Raw genomic sequence first — 19,108 nt, 5'->3', positions numbered from 1 at the left:
TAAAGGAAAGCAGATGAAACGGCCAGGCAAGGAGATGAGCCACAGAAGCGCGGATCAGAACTCTAAGAACTTCAACAACTCCCCAGAGAAGCTGGGGCAATTCTGAGGGGAATATGCTCACAAGAAAGAACAGGAGCCGGCACCGTGGCTCACCAGGCTAATCCTCCACTTGTGGCGCTGCTATCCTGGGTTCTGGTCCCGGTTGGGGCACCGGATTCTGACCAGTTGCTCCGCTTACAGTTCAGCTCTCTGCTGTGGCCCGCGAGGGCAGTGGAGGATGGCCCAAGTGCTTGGGCCCTGCACTCACATGGAAGACCGGGGAAGGCGCCTGGGTCCTGGCTTCGGATCGGCACAGCCTGCCAGCCATGGTGACCATTTGGGGAGTGAACCAACGGAGGGAGGACCTTTCTCTCTGTCTCTCTCTCTCTCACTGTCTAACTCTGCTCGTCAAAAAAAAAAAAAAAGGAAAGAACAGGAACACAACTCAGAACCCACACACTCAGGGGAGGAGCAGGAGAAAGTGTCCCCATTCATGATCCACACCACAACACACAAAGCCCTTTGCCTGTCACAGCCAAAACACTGGGAACACAGGACAGAACGAGACAGGGTCCTTGTGCCACACACCTTCTAAACGATGGCATCTGGTCTAATGCTTAGGACACCCATGCCACACATCAGGGCTCGCGCTCCTGACTCCAGCTTCCTGCCAGGGCAGATCCTGGGAAGCAGTGGTGATGGCTCAAATAACTGGGTTCTTGCCACCAATGTCTGAGACCTGGATTGAGTTCCTGACTCCTAGTTTCAGCCTGGGGCCATTTTGGGCATTGTGGGAGTGAACTAGAAAATGGGAGATCCCTCTTCTCTTCTCTCCTCTCCTCTCCTCTGCTCTCCTACCCTCCCCTCCTCCCATCCACCCCTCCCCCTCTCCCTCTCCCTCTTTCCCTCTCTCAACCTCCTTTGCCTTTCAAGTAAGATGAAAATAAATTAAAATTAAATGCCTGTGGTAGTGGTTTGTGCTAGAGACTTGATATCTATATAGGTACACATTCACACACACATACACACATATCCCAAGAAGTAAATAAATAAATAAATAAATTCTTACTCATAAGACCCAAAACTCTAAAATGACTAGAGAAAAGCAGAGAGAAAGGTCCATGGAATTGGTCTGAATAGTAATTTCTTGGATGTTACCCCAAAGGCGTGGGCGACAAAAACAAACATAAACATATGAGATTGCATACAAGAAAATCCTTCTCCAAGCAAAGGAAACAAGCTACAGTTCTCTCAGTAGAGAACCGACCCACACACTGAGAGAGCATACTAGAAATCATTTATCAGCTGAGGGGCTAGTATCTTAATACAAAGAACTCAAATGAATCAGTAACAAGAAAACAAACAGCGCCTGAATGGACATTTCTCGAAAGAAGACATACAAGTAACCATTGCCAATTATCAGAGAAATGCAAATTAAAATCACAACAGAGAAGCCAGTGTTGTGACACGGTGGGTAAGCTGCCACCTGAGACGCTGACATCCCACACGGGTACTGGTTTTTGTCCCACTCACTTCACTTCCAATCCAGCTCTCTGTTAATCACCTGGGAAAAGCAGTGAGGACAGCCCACGTGTATGGGACCCTGCATCCAGGAGCTCCTGGCTCCTGGCTTTGGCCTGGCACAGCTCTGGCCATTGCGGCTATCTGGGGAGCAAACAGACAGATGAAAGAGCCCTCTCTCTGTCCCTCCCTTTCAATTCCAACCCTAACTTTCAATTAACATATAAATCTTCAAAATAGATAAATAAAAATAAAACCATGTAAGTCACTCCACCAGACTGCCTATTACCAAAAGACCCAGGCCACAGGCACAATTCTCAAGGGAACGTCAGTCAGTACAGCATGTTGAAAACAGCATGGAGGGTCCCTAAAAGCAAAAACAACTCTCCCACCACCCCACCAGCCCACGTCTGGATTTATGTACATGTGCATGTAAGGTGTATATGTACATGCATGTATTGTGTGTGATATTTGTATGTGACATGTATATGTGTGGTGTGCATGTGTACATGTATGCGATATTACATGTGAATGTATTGTGTGTATGTGGTATATACACAAATACATATATCCTATATGGCAGAGCCATATCTGCACTCACATGTCCACTGCAGCATTACTCACCACAGCCAAGACAATGGAGATGCATGAATGCCCCTTGGCAGGTGAACAGACAAGGAATGGCAGCTGCAGCGCACCCAGGAATACCCGGACCCAAAACACCCACAGGAGGGTCTGTCATTTACAGCATGTTCATGGAGACGAAAGTCACACACTGTATATGAGGACTCCAAAGTCCTTAAAACACAGGATTGAAATGTTCTTACTGGGGCTGGTGTTACAGCACAAGTGGTTAAGTCACCACCTGTGTCCCCAGCACAGCATGTGAGCACTTGTCCAAGTCTTGGCTACTCCACTTCTGATCCAGTTCTCTGCTAACGTGCCTGGAAAAGGAGCAGTGATGGCCCAAGCTTGGGCCCCTGACACACACTGGAAACCTAGATCGTGTTCCAGGTTCCTGACTTCTGCCAGGCACAGTCCCAGCCATTGTGCTACTTGGGGAGTGAACCAACAGATGCAAGATCTTTCTTCTCTCCCTCTCTGTATGTTTGTGTGCGTGTGTGTTTGTGCACAAGCATCCCTGTGTGTGTCTCCCGAACCCCACACCCATAACTGCCCTTCAACTAAATAAATAAATCTTAAAACACAAAAAAGGGAAGGGAAAGAAATACCAGAGAGCTGAGCTGTCTCCACGCCATGAGAATACAGCAAGGAGATGGCTGCCCTCACCAGGAAACCAACCATGCTAGTACCTGGGTTGACTTGCAATGCTGAGAACTGTCAGAAAATCCATGCCTGTGGTCAGGCCAGGCCAGGTGTGGGGTTGGTTACAGCAGCCTGAGCTGACTAACACACCCCCAAGACCTCTAGAAGAGCATGTGACAACCTGACACAGCTGACCCGTGAACTCACGTCGCCACATGGCCAGGCCTGGTGCTGCAACAGATACAATTCCCATGCCCCCAGCTCCAGCTCCTTACTGACATCACCAGATGGGAGAACTCCATCATCACCACTGTGTGTCCCACCACCACAGCAGGTACACTTCGGGGGAAAAATCACATCATTCCACTCCCTAGCAAATCTGGACAAGACAGTCAAGAGTGGGAATTGAGAAATTCTCTCTAAAATGTGCCTGCAGTAAACCACACTGCTAACAAAGTGCCAGGGCGAGGTCTCAGATGGGCGAGTCACATGGCCGGGGGAAGGTGCCACAGATATCTGACTACAACACACACCTGGGAGCAGGTGAACTCTCAGGAATGAGGAAGCCGCTTACCATCACTCAGGTCCTGCAGGAGACCCTCCTGGCAGGAGAAGTCCAGGCTCACTTTCACGGTGACAGTGAAGGTGGCTGCCTGCCCAGGCTGCAGGGGAAACTGGGTGACGGTTTCTTCCAGCTTCCAGCTCAGGAAGTCGCCATACAGTACAGTTTCTCTGCAATGATAACACAATAGTGATGTTGATGGTGATAGCAGAGCAGAGGCACAATGAGACTGACACCAACCCAGCTGGGAAATTATGGCACACGCTCAAAACAAAGACGACAAGCATTCAAGATGTCAGAGAGCAAAAAGTCCCAGGAAAAGTCCTGAATCAGAAGAGGCCGTGAGGCACAAAGAGGAGGGAGAATGCGTCATGCTCGGGCACGGGCCCCCCGCCAGGCCACCATCCCTCCTGGGGAGCCGTGGGACCTGCGGACGAAAAGAAGGCCTATGGCTCTGGCAAGTGAAGCTAAGTTTCCCCACCGTGAACATTTTCTGCATTGTACTTCTGTGAGGGAATCAGACCCACGTTAAGCAGGGACACCGCTTCAGAGAAAGAAATCCAGAATCAGAAACACACAGCTAAGAGCAGAGCCTCAGGCAGGGCCGGCGAGGAAGCAGCCTTGGGCCTGGAGCACCGTGCAGAATGGTAAATCCTCAGAGCCGAGCTTTGTCCACAGACAGCATAGGGGGACGACCACTGCATCTGGGGCTGGTGCAGAGGCTGCCCACAGTGACCTCTGCAGAGAACGGGGCCGGGGGTCATCATCACTGCATCAGGGGCTGGTGCATAAACTGCACAAGGTGACCTCTGCAGAGAATGGGGCCGGGGGTCATCATCACAGAGAGCAAGGCACCCTCTGGAAGGACAGGAAGAGACACAGGGGACATCCAGTGTGGCCTGGGAAGCGGCCATCCCTCCTTCATTAGCAACTGGGAGTGAGCTGTGAGACAGCCAACCAAGGCCCAGTATTCTCTGCAGCCAGCACACCTGGGAAAACTGACAACCTCCAATGGCTGCGCCACAAGGTCCCCTTCCAACTCTGCTCCACTGAGAAGCTACCAGCCCCACTGCCCTCCTGCTCACAGGGGCAAGCACAGATGCTGCACAGCCCTGAGCAGTGAGGTCCAGTGTTTGGCCAGCCAGCAGAACGACACACACACACCGATCACATGAAGGTGGGTCGGTCACGGCTCCCGGGCAGTGCACTGCAGAGCCCAGCGTCCAGGTATGCAGCACCAGGAAACCTTCCCAGAGAGACTTGAGGGGAGGAGGAGAATCCAGTGATGGTTAGGAGGAGGAGGATTCTGGACTTGTGCTGTGTCCAGCACGATCTTGGTATGTGCTTAACAGATGTCACGCTCAACACTGCCTTCACACACTGGCTTTGTGGTCTGCCTCCTGTGTAGCTGCAGCACCTGGGGACTTATGACGTTCACAGCAGTTCTCCTTAGTAGGCACAGCACCGCCCTAGCCACAAAGATTGCTGAAGCCTTGTGTGTGTTCCTACTCTCCAGTCTGCACCACAGCCCTGAGGTCCAAACTACCCCAGGACACCTGCTCTGGGTGCTGTACCAACTCCAGTCAGAAGTTATGCCATTCCTCCCGCACCACGGATGGGACCGAGACCCTCCAGCGACCCAGGAAGTCTACAAACATGTTACGTGGATTTTAATGAACTCCACCTTTTTGCTTTTTAGCCCAGTCAATCCATTCAGGAATGGAATGGGTAAGAGACGCCAGGTGACAGAGAGCCAAATGGGCCTGCTTACTGGGGCCAGTTCCAAGGCCCCAAGAACACAGGAAATGCAAGCTGACTGCCTCCATGGCCTGTGCATGAGCCACACCAGCAGCCACCCCCTTCCTAAGCACAGCCCATGTCAGACAAGTCACCAAGCCTTGCAAAACCTCACCTCCCAACATCCTCTCCAAGCTGTTTCTATGAGCCCAGTCTGTAAACAGCAGCCACTGTGTCAGCTGCCAGGTTCACACAGCCGGGGGTGGACAGGAAGAATTGGCAGGGCCTGAGCTAGTGCACCTGCAGTGGGAGGAGCGCACACACACTGAGGCGCCTCAGGAAGGCACTCCAGCCCCACATGCTGCCAGCTTTCCTCCACCAGCACAGCCTGCTGCCTCTGTGGAGAGGGCCAGGCCCAAGGTCTCCACAGTTGGGTCCCAACTGTCCTCCAGGGCCCCATTCAGGGCTCCGTTCTTGTGGGCCTTGTCTCCCACACACATACACACAACCCTTCCACACCCTGACAAGCAGGACACTATATCCAAGGGACTTATCCTCCTACCAATCAATCAGTCAATGGAAGGCACCAGCCTCCAGCACTGAGACCCAGCACCTGCCTGGAGAGGCAGGCACCGTGAGGGTTAGGAGCACCTTCTTCAGGACAGGGCACCTGGGCTCACCTGCCAGACCTGCCTGCGTGTCCTACGTGAGCCACCAAACTTCTGTGTCTGTCAGTTTAGCCATCTGTAAGATGGGCTGTCATGCCATGTCAACGAGGTAAAGGAAGCCAAGTGCTTCGAACACAACCCAGACTAGAACATCCACTAGCACATCCACTTGCAAGACAAACCACACCAAGGCCTGTGGCCCACCCAACAGAGAGAGGTGGGTGCTGAGCCAATGCAGATGCCCTCATGGTGCCCCACGCTACAGCAGGGCACTAATGTTTCCTGGTTACAGGGGCAGCAAATCACAGGCACTGTGTGTCCCCACGTCCCAGGTTCATCTAAGCCAGCTGAATAAACTTCCCTGGGGCAATGGCTTAACTCTGTGGCAGCCGTGCCCACTGGCAGGCAATCAGATGCCTACAAAGAGTTTGGCTAGGCTAAGGAAAAACTAACCCACATACACTAATTAAGTGAGCTCTGCCCCTCCACACCACTACTGTGCTCACTTGGCAAGGCAGGGACCATCCGGAGGGACCATCCAGCAGGAACAGCCCCAGGTAAGCAGGGCAGGAATTGGAGCAACTGCCTAGTGAGCAGCTTCCCAACAAAGACTCTCCATCCCAAGTCATAAAAGAACTGATAATCAGGTCGGCGCCCTGGCTGACTAGGCTAATCCTCCACCTGCGGCACCAGCACCCGAATTCCAGTCCTGGTTGGGGCGCAGGATTCTGTCCCGGTTGCTCCTCTTCCAGTCCAGCTCTCTGCTGTGGCCCGAGAGTGCAGTGGAGCATAGCCCAGGTCCTTGTGCCCTGCACCCCCATGAGAGACCAGGAGGAAGCACCTGGCTCCTGGCTTCGGATCGGCACAATGTGCCTGCCATATTGGCCACTTGGGGAGTGAACCTATGGGAAAGGAAGACATTCTCTCTCTCTCTCTCTCTCTCTCTCTCTCTCTCTCACTGTCTCTGTTTATAAAAAAAAAAGAGCTGATTACAGCACAGAGAGTTCCAGCAATTTGCCCAAAGCCAAGCAGCTGGGAAGTCATTGAACCAGAAGTCTGCATGGCAATGACCTCCTCCTGCCTATCTGAGGCCCTGAACAGAGATGGAGTGAACTCCAAAGTGGAGGCTGCGTACAAGGGAACTTCATGGAGGGCATGCAGAAAACAACACAGAACACTCAAGTATGGGAGCTCTGGTGTCTGCCGACCTGAGTGTTAAGCCCAGCTTTGCTCTTCAGCAACTCTTAGGACAGGGAAAGCTGTGAGTCCTCTGTCAGCCAAGATGCCCTGTCCTCAGAGGAGGTGGTAATGGAGTCCGCATGATGGTAACACGAAGCAAGGCGAAGACTTAGCACAACAACACGGCACCCAGAAACTGCTGGGATGATGGATGAGAAAGCCCGGGCCCCAGTGAGGTGTGCTTCTCACATTCCACACTGCCCGTTTCACATGTGCTAGGAGCTCATTGCACTGCACCGAGAAGCCTCATGGCAGGCACGAGGCAAGGTTCTGAGGACAAGGAAACCAGGAAGACGTGACCCTGACCTCGAGAGGGGTCAGGGGACAGGTCCCTGACTGCACAGTGGAAGCCCCCAACATAGACCAGATGGAGATGAGGCTCCCATGAATCTGAGTAATGTGTAAGTATCACCACCACTGCATCATAGAGAACGGGGACAGTAACTGCCTGCTGAATTCACTGCCCACATCTGGGGGCACAGAACTAAAGGAAGACTCATTGCCCAGTGGCTTGAACTGCTGGGTCCCAGACTTGGCGGCTGCCCATCTAGCCTATCAGAAGTCCATAACTAGTGGGACAGAGAGCTACATGTTACAACCAGCTACAGCACTCTCCTCGCCTGTCCAGAGGGCTTTTCCTTCCTCAAAAGTGCTTCACTGGAGAGATGAACTCTGGGGCTGAGGCCACACAGCCCTAGGGGCAGGGGGAACGAGAGGCGGTGGTGTGTGGCAGAGAAGGGAGGTGGGAGGAACATCAACCCTGAGTATAGATGACCTGCAGGAGGCACCTGCCAACCAGAACCCCAAAGGAACGGGAGGAGCAGGCGGCAAATGTGGGCTCAGTGCTAAGTGCTGTCACCGAAACACCAAGAGCCAGGCAGCTGGTGTCGGTGTGCTCCCGTGAGCAGGTACCTGCTAAGATCGGTGTATATATTTTCCCCCTGAATTCTGCATGGGCTCTGTTCCCCATCCCATCTTAGGGAGGGCACCAAGTCCACACAGCATCCAGCACTCTGTGGTCCAACCCTGACCGCAAGCCTGTGAAATGGTGCCATTCTTTCAAGTATAATTATTTTCGTGATGTGGTGCACCGAGATCCCAGGATAACTGCCTGGAAATCTGCATCCAGTGGTCTCCAAACTGCAGGGCCAGGCATCCTGCGTTCTCCTCCCCTTCTGCCCTGCTCACTTAGCTCCCATCTGTACTCCCAACCAGCGGAACTTAGCAAGCCCCACAGTGTGCGCCTAAAGGCCTTCCACTTTCTCTTGAGATCAAACTTCTCCATCATGACCCTGGGAAGAAAGCCACTGCCATCTGGCACACAGTGGGCCACCAGGCTGGAGGGCTCTTAGTCACTCAGGAGTTTCCAGGTCCTCCTAGGAGACACACCCAGAAACCCAATCACTGTGGCAAGTGGCGTGGAGCAGGAAATCACAGGATGTATAACAAGAGCTCCATTCCATTAGGTGAGCAGGTCTGACTCCTACACCCCACCGGGAGTCCCCCAGCAGTGTTTATGTCCTAAGCACATGCCTGGTGTGGCGACTGGCATGTAAACGTGGTGCACATACGCTCAACTGTTGCCAAGTGAGCTGAGCAACTCTGCAACAGAGGACAAGCAGACCATGTGAGGTTGGAGAGGTGGAATTCATTCCGCTGGATGGGGAAGCTAAGCATTCGGGAGGGGACACATGGCCTGGTCTGTGGAGAGGACAGAACTGGACATGCACAGAGGACAGCCAGGAATGAGTGGAGCCCAGCAAGCAGTGAGTGCAGAGGCCATGGAGCCTAGTGGCACAGAGGTGGATCCGACTCATCCTGCAGTCTCCAGGGCACAGGCATCACCAGCAGTGGGAGGCACTCACTGTGGGCTCACCCAGCAAAAGATGAACAGCTGATGGCAAAGGACAGACACCCGAACAGGCAGAGGCAGTAATGGTGGGGAAGGGGAGTGGAGCGCAAAACCCCTCCCTGGACAGCCCGCCCTGTCCCTCTGCTTGCACAGGACATGCTGCACCTGGCCCTCCACAGCCTCGGCACCACATCCTCAGCCACATGAGGACACAGTTCACAGTCCCCGAAGCACAGTGGGCACCAGGGGAGAACAGAGGGAGAAATGTGGGCAGGGAGCCTCTGAATGTAGGCTAAGAAACTGAGTAGAGGAAAACGATTTTAAAATGTTCAAGAAAGGTGGGGGCCGGCGCTGTGGCAGGACAGGCTAAGCCTCCACCAGCGACGTCAGTATCTCATATAGGCACCCGTTAGAGTCCCAGCTGTTCCACTTCTGGCAAAGCAGCAAAGGACGGCCCAAGTGCTTGGGGACCTGCCACCCATAGAGGAGACCCAGAAGAAGCGGCTGGCTCCTGGCTTCAGTTTGGTTCAGTTCTCGCCGTCGTGACCCTCTGGAGAGTGAACCAGCAGATGAAATATTTCTCTCTCACTCTGCCTTTCAAATAAATAAAATAAAATAAATTTTTTTTCTTAAAAAAAGAGTTCTAGGGGCCGGCCCTGTGGCATAGTGGTTAAAGCTGTTGCCTGCAGTACAGGCATCCCATATGGCTACCAGCTCAAGTCCTGGCTGCTCCTCTGCCAATCTAGCTCCCTGCTAATGCACATGGGAAAGCAGGAGAGGATGGCCTACATGCTTGGTCCCCTGCACCACATGGGAAACCGGGATGGAGTTCCAGGTTCCTGGCTTCAACCTGGCCAAGCCCTGGCCATTACAGCCATTTGGGGAGTGATCCAGCAGAAAATCTCTTTCTTTGTCTTTCCCCTATCTTTGTAACTCGGGCTCTAAAGTAAATAAATGAAATTCTTGTAAGATATATAGTTGATAGATAGAAAGATAGATAGATAGATAGATAGATAGATAGATAGATAGAAAAATATGTAGATCTGATGTCTCCCAGGCACCAGCAGACCAGGGCAGCAAACCTCAGCTCTTGTCCCCACTCACAGGGGTGGTAACACAGCAATCACTCTTCAGACACTCTGGGGAATTACTCATTCTGGAATTACTGCATGAGGGGAAGACTGGATCCCAGTGAGTATCAGGGAGCACATTAAGCCTCCAGCAGTCAAATGGCTCAAGCCAAGTCAGGCAGCTGGTCACTAGCAGCAACCCAGCATACGATCTACCCCGGCACAAGGTCAGAATGTCAGTGATGCTCCAGGTCTCACACACAGAACCCTGGGAGGCCAAAATGAGGACACTCTGACAGACACCGAACACTCAGCTTATGCTGTAGGAAACTCTGTGCCTTACATGATGTGAGCAAGTTACAGGCAGTGCCACACTCTGGGACCATCTGATGCCAAAAAACCAAAGCCTTTATGGATAACACACAGCTGTGGGCACCAGATTCAAGACCAGGCCCTGCCTCAAAGGAGGCCCTTCCTGTTTGTTTCTGTGCTACCAGACAGAATGAGGAAAGCACCTTCTCAAAATCCCACAGAGGGACGTGCTGCCAGAGGGAACAGGAGAAACAGAAGTCAACTGTGGGGCGCACGTCACTCATTCTCCCCCTGAGAAAAGTGGTGTCAGCATCTTAACACCGAGTAGCACTGCATGACAACACAGAGACGACTCAGCTCTTCCTGTACTTACTGGCTTCTCCCTGTGCCCAGGCTGAGCTCCAGGATCTGTGGGAAAAGACGCAGCCCAAGAAGCTCGGCCCAATCAAAACCTGCATGAATCTTCAATTATGCTGGCATGGAGTCATCACTTCTTGTTGAAGAAAAATGACATCCAGGAGTGTGTGGGGGTGTGGCTACATATGTGCATGTGTCTGCATGTGTCCACACCCTCGCACACGTGGATGACAGGACATTTGTAGGAAAGCTTAAACAAACAGTAGACTTTTCTGAATCTGGGACTATTTAAGCAAGAGTGAGAGTTGACATCTTCCCAAGTCTACAAAGGACAACTTGTTGCCCCTGAATTATAAGTAAAGGGTGAAATCACTAGACAATCCTGGACCTGAAATGTGGTGGAGTGTAGTGGTTATCTACCTGGAAGGAATATGTACACGTGGGGACAAAAGACTCCAGTAAGAGACTATTGAAACTCAGAGTACAGTGTGGTAAAGTGGCAGGAGAGAACATCAGCAGCCTATTTGTATACACAGACAATGGGATGGCTGAGAAAGGACTTCCAATGCCATCTCACTAGTCCAAGTAATCAATTTCTGCTCACAATTGATCATAATGATAGGACTAAGAGACAAAGGGAGCACATAAACAAGACTAGTGCCTGCAAATACTAACTGATAGAATAAAAAAGGGAGAGAACGATCCAACATGGGAAGCCAGATACACAGCAGACTCATAGAATGACAGATGTCCTAAACATCACTCTGGCCTCAGAATCAGCCCTAAAGGCATTCAGATTCGGCTGAAAAGCCCATGAGAGTATTTCAGGCATGGAAAGCCAAGACACTCTGGCAAAAAAAAAAAAAAAAACACACAACAACAACAACAACCTCAATGAAAGATCTCCACGAGTGAGATCCCAGTGGAAAGAACAGGTCTTCAAAGAAGGAGGTACCTTTCTCTGAAGGGAGGAGAGAACCTCCACTTTGACTATGACCTTGCCTAAATATGATCAGAGTCGGTGAACTCAAAAGGCTTCCATAGCCTTGGCAACTCATGACAAGAGCCTAGGGTGATTACTGATGCCATAAATAGGAGTGTCAATTTGAAAAGTCAACAACAGGAGTCACTATGCACTTACTCCTCATGTAGGATCTCTGTCCTTAATGCGTTGTACATTGTGATTTAATGCTATAACTAGTACTCAAACAGTATTTTTCACTTTGTGTTTCTATGTGGGTGCAAACTGTTGAAATCTTTATATAAAGAGAACTGAAAATGAATCTTGATGTGAATGGAAGGGGAGAGGGAGCGGAAGAAGGGAGGGTTGCGGGTGGGAGGGATGTTCTGGGGGGGAGCCATAGTAATCCATAAGCTGTACTTTGGAAATTTATATTCATTAAATAATAGTTAAAAAAAAAAGAAAACTCAGTCAACCTGACAAAACGTTTATCCACAGGAAGCAGGGGAAAAAAGGAGAACAGACTCAAGTGACTTGACAAAAGAAATGACAGAGAGGACATTGCTACCAACCTTCCAAAATAATGATCCAAAAACACTATGGAAAAACCACGCCACAAGGATTTGGTCAACCTAGATAGAGTGGGTTGACTCACAGAAAGATGCAAACCACTAAAACTGGATACAGTGAAACAAGAAACTCTGAATACACTTATAATCTGCAAAGAGACTGTAGTAGCAGGGAAACCAAAACAAACAAACCAAACAGCCATGAAGAAAAGTCCAGGTCCAGATGGCTCCACCGGTGAGAACTCCCATGGAAAAGATAATTAAAATCCGTGATTCACAAACCCTTCCAAAAAATCAGACCAGCCTGATGCCAACATCCAAAACAAGCACATCATAAGGAAAATGGCACACACATATCCATCACGAAAGTGTCACATGCCTCAACAAAATATTACCAGACGCCATCCAGAAGCACAACCAAAGCTTAGCACACTGTGCGCAACTGACAGTTACTCCGGAAATGCAAGGTTGGCTACCCTACAAAATCAATCATTCCCAGAACAGAATACACATGGGGAAAGCCCACAAACTATCCCGATAGACACAGAAAACCTAGTTCACAAAAACTTCCATGACGTTTGCGATACAAAAACACAAATCATCATATCAAGAATGGAACGTACACCTCGGCCTGACAAGGCTCTTTCATGAAAAACCCACAGAGCGCTAACATCACACCCAATGCGAGGAACCCGAAACTGGCCTCCTAGACCAGGAAACAGACACGCACTTTCGCTCTCCTTCCTCCCATCAACAGTCTCTGACGTCTAGAGCAGGGCGGCTGGGCCCTCAAAAAGCAAACAGACGGGAACGCGGGGCCGTTCCGGGAGGAGACCGAGCCACCTCTGCTCTCGCCCAGCTGCTCGTACCCTGGGGACCCTTCCAGACCGTCCGCACAGCACGACCGCGACCCCACCCGCGCCTTCGGGACCCAAGAGCAACAGGCACGCGGCCAGCCAAGACGCCCAGCGGGTAACCGCAACAGCCGCGCGTCACTCACCTCCAACGGCGGCCTGGTCTACTGGCAGGACAGAGGGCCGCGAAGGCCGTTGCTTCTTGAAGGGACTGAAGAAGAGCAACGCGCCTGGGAAACAGCGCGGCAGCCTCGGACACGCAGCCTCTCCTGATCCGGCCTGACCCTGGGGACACTGGCTCTCCCTCAGGCTCGGCCAGCAGCGTCGAGGACGGCTCCTCTCCTCACGGCTTGCGCAGGCTCCCAGGCAGGAGCGGACGCAATGCTGACTCCCAGCGGAGTACTGCGGGGCAGTAGGCACCAGGCCTACAGGTGCACTTCCGGGTCACAGCGCCAGGCGCAGGCGCACTCCCCAGGGGCCGTCACCATGGCAACCCAGGACGCACCTGCACACTGCTGCATCCAGCGTCCGAAGCCCCAAGGCCGCTTCCAGTCCAACTCTCCAGGCTGCGACCAGGGACGCAGACGCTGATGGCCCAAGTTCTCTGGACCCAACCTCCCTGCCTCATGGGAGTCCTCAATGGACCTCCTGCCTCGTGCCTCCTGCCTTCTACTTCCTGGCTTCTGCCTGGCCCAGCACTGCTCGATCGTTGCAGCCACTTGGGTAGAGAAGCAGTGCAGTGGGCATCGCCAGCACTCTCTGTCTCTCTCTCTTAGTGATCGTCCATCTGGAGGTTCACCCTCAAGGTGGCTAAAAAGGCTGGGACTGGGACAAAAGCCAGGGGCTGAAGCAGAAGCCAGGGACTTTAGCTGGCGCTCTATTCTGGGTTCAGGGGCCTAAGTCCTTGGGCCATCTCCCTCTGCTTTCCCAGGCAGGTTAGCAGACTTCTGGATCCCACAGCAAACGGCTTCTGGGAGGATGGTCGGCACTGTGAGGTAGCAGGTAAAGCTACCGCCCGCAGTGCTGGCATCCCATAAGGGCGCCAGTTCGTAGCAGCCATTTGGGGGATGAACCAACGGAAGGAAGACCTTTCTCTCTTTCTCTCCCTCTCTCACTGTCTAATTCTGCCTGTCAAAAATAAATTAAAAAATTTACAAAATTGAATTTATTTTATAAATCTCTATTCTCATTTTTGAAGTAGCTTAAGCCTTTTCCGTATAATGAAGGTTTTTTTTTTATAAATGTCTCATTATTTTTTTAAAGGTTATTTATTTGAGAGGCAGCAGCTAAGCCATTAGCTGGGACACCAACATCTCCCATCAGAGTGCCTGGTTCAAGTGCTGGACACTGATTCCAACCCTTCTTCCTACTAACGCACACCCTGGGAGGCAGCAGATGGTGGCACAAGTTCCTGTCACTCACATGCCAGACCTGGATTCAGATCTAGGCTCCTGGCTTTGGCCTGGCCCAGCCCTAGCTGTTGTGGGTACTTGGGGAATGAACCAGAATATGGAGGATTCCTCCCTCTCTCTCCCATTTTCTCTCTCTCCCTCTCCCTCCCTCCCTCTCTCCCTTCCTATCTCCCTGCCTCCCTTGAAATAAAATGAAAAAAAAGTTTTTAAATTACATAAAAAAGAGTACAAATAGCCATCCATCAACTATTGATCTACAATCACTATTTTGGAACAATTCAACATTCACTTTACTTCATATTCACTGCCTTTTTGTCTCCTGAATTATATCAAATAAATGCAGACAATTTCATTCTATTTTTCCAAGAACTTATATGATTAAGGACAGCATGGGCCAGCACTGGCACTGTGGCAATGCGTGTTAAAGCCCTGGCCTGAAGTGTCGACATCCCATATGGGTGCCCGTTGAAGTCCCGGCTGCTCCTCTTCCAATCCAGCTCTCTGCTATGGCCTGGGAAAGCAGTGGAGGATGGCACAAGTCCTTGGGCCCCTGTACCTCCCTGGGAGACTAGGAAGAAACTCCTGGCTTCGGATCAGCGCATCTCCAGCCATTGCGGGATTCTGGGGAGTGAACCAGGAGATGGACAATCTCTCTCTCTCTGTCTCTACCTCTCTCTGTAACTCTGGCTTTCAAATAAATAAAATAAATGTTTAAAAATAAAGTACAGTGCAGAGCACTGGATTGTTCTCTCTCTTCTGTCTTTAGGCAACAACAGTCTTTCCAAGGTTTCTAAAAAACGGGGAATGAAATACCAGTATCTACCTTACAGAGTCAGTGGAAGAGAGCACCTAATGATGCCCAGCACCATGGACTCCCCCCATACATCCACGGCATCCAGCAGCCTGCTCTCTGCTGCAAATGGCAACACCTCATTCCAGAAGCCTGTGAGCCATGTGAGTCCTTGCCAAGGAGCAAACGGGGCCCACATGTGCTCCCAACTTAAATGCTTCTGAGAGGGGCAGACTGAGAGCCACTGCAGGGTCAGCTCCTGCTGGCAGGAGGCCACAGATGAGCCTCTGCCCCAGAGTCTGAAGCTAGATGAAGGCTTCACGGTGGCCTCCTGACTGCACAGGTGGAACCGCAAGTGATAATTCACAGCCTGGACCAAAATCCCCAAGGGCCTTGGCTGTCCACCTTGCTCTCCCATGACACTGGCCTGTTCTGCCTTTTTCTGTGCAAACAATCAGCATTGTACTTCTGTTAACCATGGTCAGCAAGGAGGGCATCACATACACACAAGTCCTGTCCCACATATGTGTGTGGCTCCCTCATTGCATTTACAAACCACAGGGTATCCAATCAGCGCCGTGGCTCAATAGGCTAACCCTCCACCTAGCGGCACATCCACACTGGGTTCTAGTCCCGGTCGGGGCGACAGATTCTTTCCCGGATGCCCCTCTTCCAGGCCAGCTCTCTGCTGTGGCCCGGGAAGGCAGTGGAGGATGGCCCAATTGCTTGGGCCTTGCACCCCATGGGAGACCAGGAGAAGCACCTGGCTCCTGCCTTCGGATCAGCGTGGTGCGCCAGCTGCAGCGTGCCAGCCGTGGCAGCCACTGGAGGGTGAACCAACGGTAAAAGGAAGACCTTTTACTCTGTCTCTCTCTGTCTCACTATCCACTCTGCCTGTTAAAAAAATGGGGGGTATCCAGCATGCTACTTCTGATTTGCTTTTATTTCAAAACAAAAAGGAAGGTGTTCCCATATGTGAGCCACAATCTGCCACTTCATTCTCCACTTAGGATGGCAGAGGGAATGCCTGAGCCTTTCCCATGACAGATGCCAAGGCTACGACACCACCAAGCAGGTCAGCATCGAGCACTGAAGGTGCCACCAGAACCCACACAGCTCAGAGGTCCACTGGAAGCTTCTCTGCTGTTCATAGGGAATGACATTACATGGGAGGTACTGCTCCCCGCTGCTCACAAACAATCCCCACTGGCAGTCTGACTGCCGAGCCTGCCCAGGACCCCGGCCCTGGGCACAATCACTATGCCCAACTCCCTTATGAGGGAGAAGTCGGGATCTGTTTACCCACTGCCCACTGAGAAGAACACGCAAGGCAGAGGCACAGAGCACTGCACAAACCGAGAAAATCCACCACATCTGATGCTTGAAGCCTGGTAAGACGTCCCCTTGACTTTCTCCGCTGCTAACGCGCCCAGTGCTAAGCCTGCTTGTGAACAACATAAAGAGAATGTTTTCTTAAGCACCAGCACGAGCCAAAGGAATTTCCCAATGGTTCGTCAAACACTGCTTAGAGAAAGCAAATTCTATGCAGGCTTCCATGGACTGAACTGTCTGTTCCTCTAAAATCCATGTCCTGAGGCACTGGACGCCAAGGCGATGGCATGAGGAGGCGAGGCCTTTGGGAGGTGGCCAGGGTGGCTAAGCTCAGGAGGGTGGGGTCTCCCCATGATAAGAAGAGGTAGAAACACCAGAGTTCCCCTCGGCCTCCTCCAAGTGAGGACACAGCAAGCGGGAAACCCACTCTGCCAGCACCGTGGTCTCGGCCTTCCCAGTCTCCAGATGTGAGAAAGCAATTTCTGCTGCCTGAGCCACTCGTCCTGTGGTGATCTGTTCCAGCAGCCCCAGCTGCCCAACATGGAGTAGCAGGAGAGACCCCAACAAGCTCCCTGTTAAAGGAAAGCAGATGAAACGGCCATGCAGGGAGCTGAGCCACAGTCTGACATCTTCAACAACTCCCCAGAGAAGCTGGGGGCAATTCTGAGGGGAATATGCTCACAAGAAAGAACAGGAGCCGGCACCGTGGCTCACTAGGCTGATCCTCCATTTGTGGCGCTGGTACCCTGGGTTCTGGTCCCGGTTGGGGCACCGGATTCTGACCAGTTGCTCCGCTTACAGTCCAGCTCTCTGCTGTGGCCTGGGAGGGCAGTGGAGGATGGCCCAAATGCTTGGGCCCTGCACGCACATGGGAGACCGGGGGAGGCGCCTGGGTCCTGGCCTCGGATTGGCGCAGCGCACCAGCTGTAGTGGCCATTTAGGGTGTGAATGAATGGAGGGAGGACTTTCTCTCTGTCTCACTCTCTCACTGTCTAATTCTGCCTGTCAAAAAAAAAAAAGGAAAGAAGGGCGGAGCCAAGATGGCAGAATAGTGAGGGCACGCACCGATAGTCCGGGAAAATTTAGTTTAATAAAAGTGGAGTTACGGTAGCCTCAGAAACAGGATCAGCAAAAAGTTGCAGAGGAAACTCCTCCGGATCTAGTGGCTGTGACTCGAAGGACCTACTGGGAGAGCAGGGTCACCCACCGCGAAGCCAAACCGCGGGAGCTGCAAGGTCTGCGCGCCAGTGCAGGAAGGGGAGTGGATGTGACACAGACACCAGCGGGGAGAGGAGGGACGCCCAGGGCTCCAAGTCTACACATCGATGCTGGAAGGGGAGGTGAGCTCAGTAACTGGAGACATTGGCGGGGAAATGGCGGACAGAATTTAGAGGGAAGCGGGCTTTGAAGCAGGAAAGTTCACCAGACTGACTACAGGAGAGAAGGGAAAAAATAAAAAGGGTGGGGGGGGGTACTGGTATAGACAACTTTCTCTCTCCACAAACCTTGCAAAGGCGAGCAAGAGAAAAAGAGCAAGCCCCACTTGGAATATACATAATAAAAGGAGAGAGCTAAGGCTACAATTCAGTAGCCTAGGCAACCCAGTGGGAGTCCAGAGTAGAAACTGAGCCTGCACAGACTCTTTGGGTAGAAGCCAGAGATCAGAAGCTAAATACCATCAATTCTGCTCAGCCGTGCAGTATTACTTACCTCCTGAATAAAATAAATAAATAAATAAATAAATAAATAAATAAAAGAGAGATTTACCACGCATAACCTGAGGGTGTCACCTTTGCACACCTGCAACCCGGAAGAACCAAGCAGAGCTCTCAGGCCACACCCATCTCAAGCCTCCAAGGCTCCTCCAACAGCAGGCAGTCCACTGAACACGGACATAGTAAAGAAAAAAAAAGACACCTCACAGTGAGGGGAGAAGAATTAACTATGCCAAGCAACAAACACAAAAATCGAGGGAACAACAATGACACTATGATGCCTCCAAATAAACAAAACACCCCAAGCCAAGATTATGAAGATGATGAGATAGAAGAAATGCAAGATACGGATTTCAAAAAAATTATGATAAGAACATTTAGAAGTTTTCAAAAGCAAATCCTTGAACTACAGAAATCCTTATTGGACAGGATTGAAAATCTCTCTCGTGAAAATGAAATTTTAAGGAAGAATCAAAATGAAATGCAGAAACTAGTAGAACAGGAAAGTGTGATAGTGAAGAGAAATCAAAATGAAATGAAGAGCTCAATAGATCAAATGACAAACACATTAGAGAGCCTTAAAAACACAATGGGTGAAGCAAAAGAGAGCATATCAGACTTAGAAGACAGAGAACAGGAAAGGATACAGTAAAACCAAAGAAAAGAAGAGGAAATTAGAAATCTAAAAAATATTGTTGGGAATCTATAGGATACTATTTAAAAAACCAACATTCGAGTTCTAGGAATTCCTGAAGGCATGGAGAGAGAGAAAGGATTAGAAGGCCTTTTTAGTGAGATACTAGCAGAGAACTTTCCGGGTTTGGAGAAGAACAGAGACATCCTAGTACAGGA

At 51.2% G+C, this 19,108-nt stretch overlaps 1 pseudogene across 1 annotated transcript in view; it reads right to left on the bottom strand.

Annotated features, from left to right (window-relative positions):
• The window catches only part of LOC138847139 (A-type voltage-gated potassium channel KCND3-like), a 112,436-nt pseudogene that overhangs the window by 79,702 nt on the left and 13,626 nt on the right, over positions 1-19,108 (bottom strand). The window contains exon 3 of the transcript XR_016225737.1: positions 3,401-3,558. The product of XR_016225737.1 is annotated as an A-type voltage-gated potassium channel KCND3-like (transcript). The remainder of the gene's footprint in view (positions 1-3,400; positions 3,559-19,108) is intronic.

Source organism: Oryctolagus cuniculus, chromosome 19 (assembly GCF_051225735.1).
Source record: "Oryctolagus cuniculus isolate XC-2025 breed Fujian yellow rabbit chromosome 19, ASM5122573v1, whole genome shotgun sequence".
Lineage (NCBI taxonomy): Eukaryota > Metazoa > Chordata > Mammalia > Lagomorpha > Leporidae > Oryctolagus > Oryctolagus cuniculus.
The sequence above is the reverse complement of the archived record's forward strand: the minus strand, read 5'-3'. Positions and strand labels throughout refer to the sequence as shown.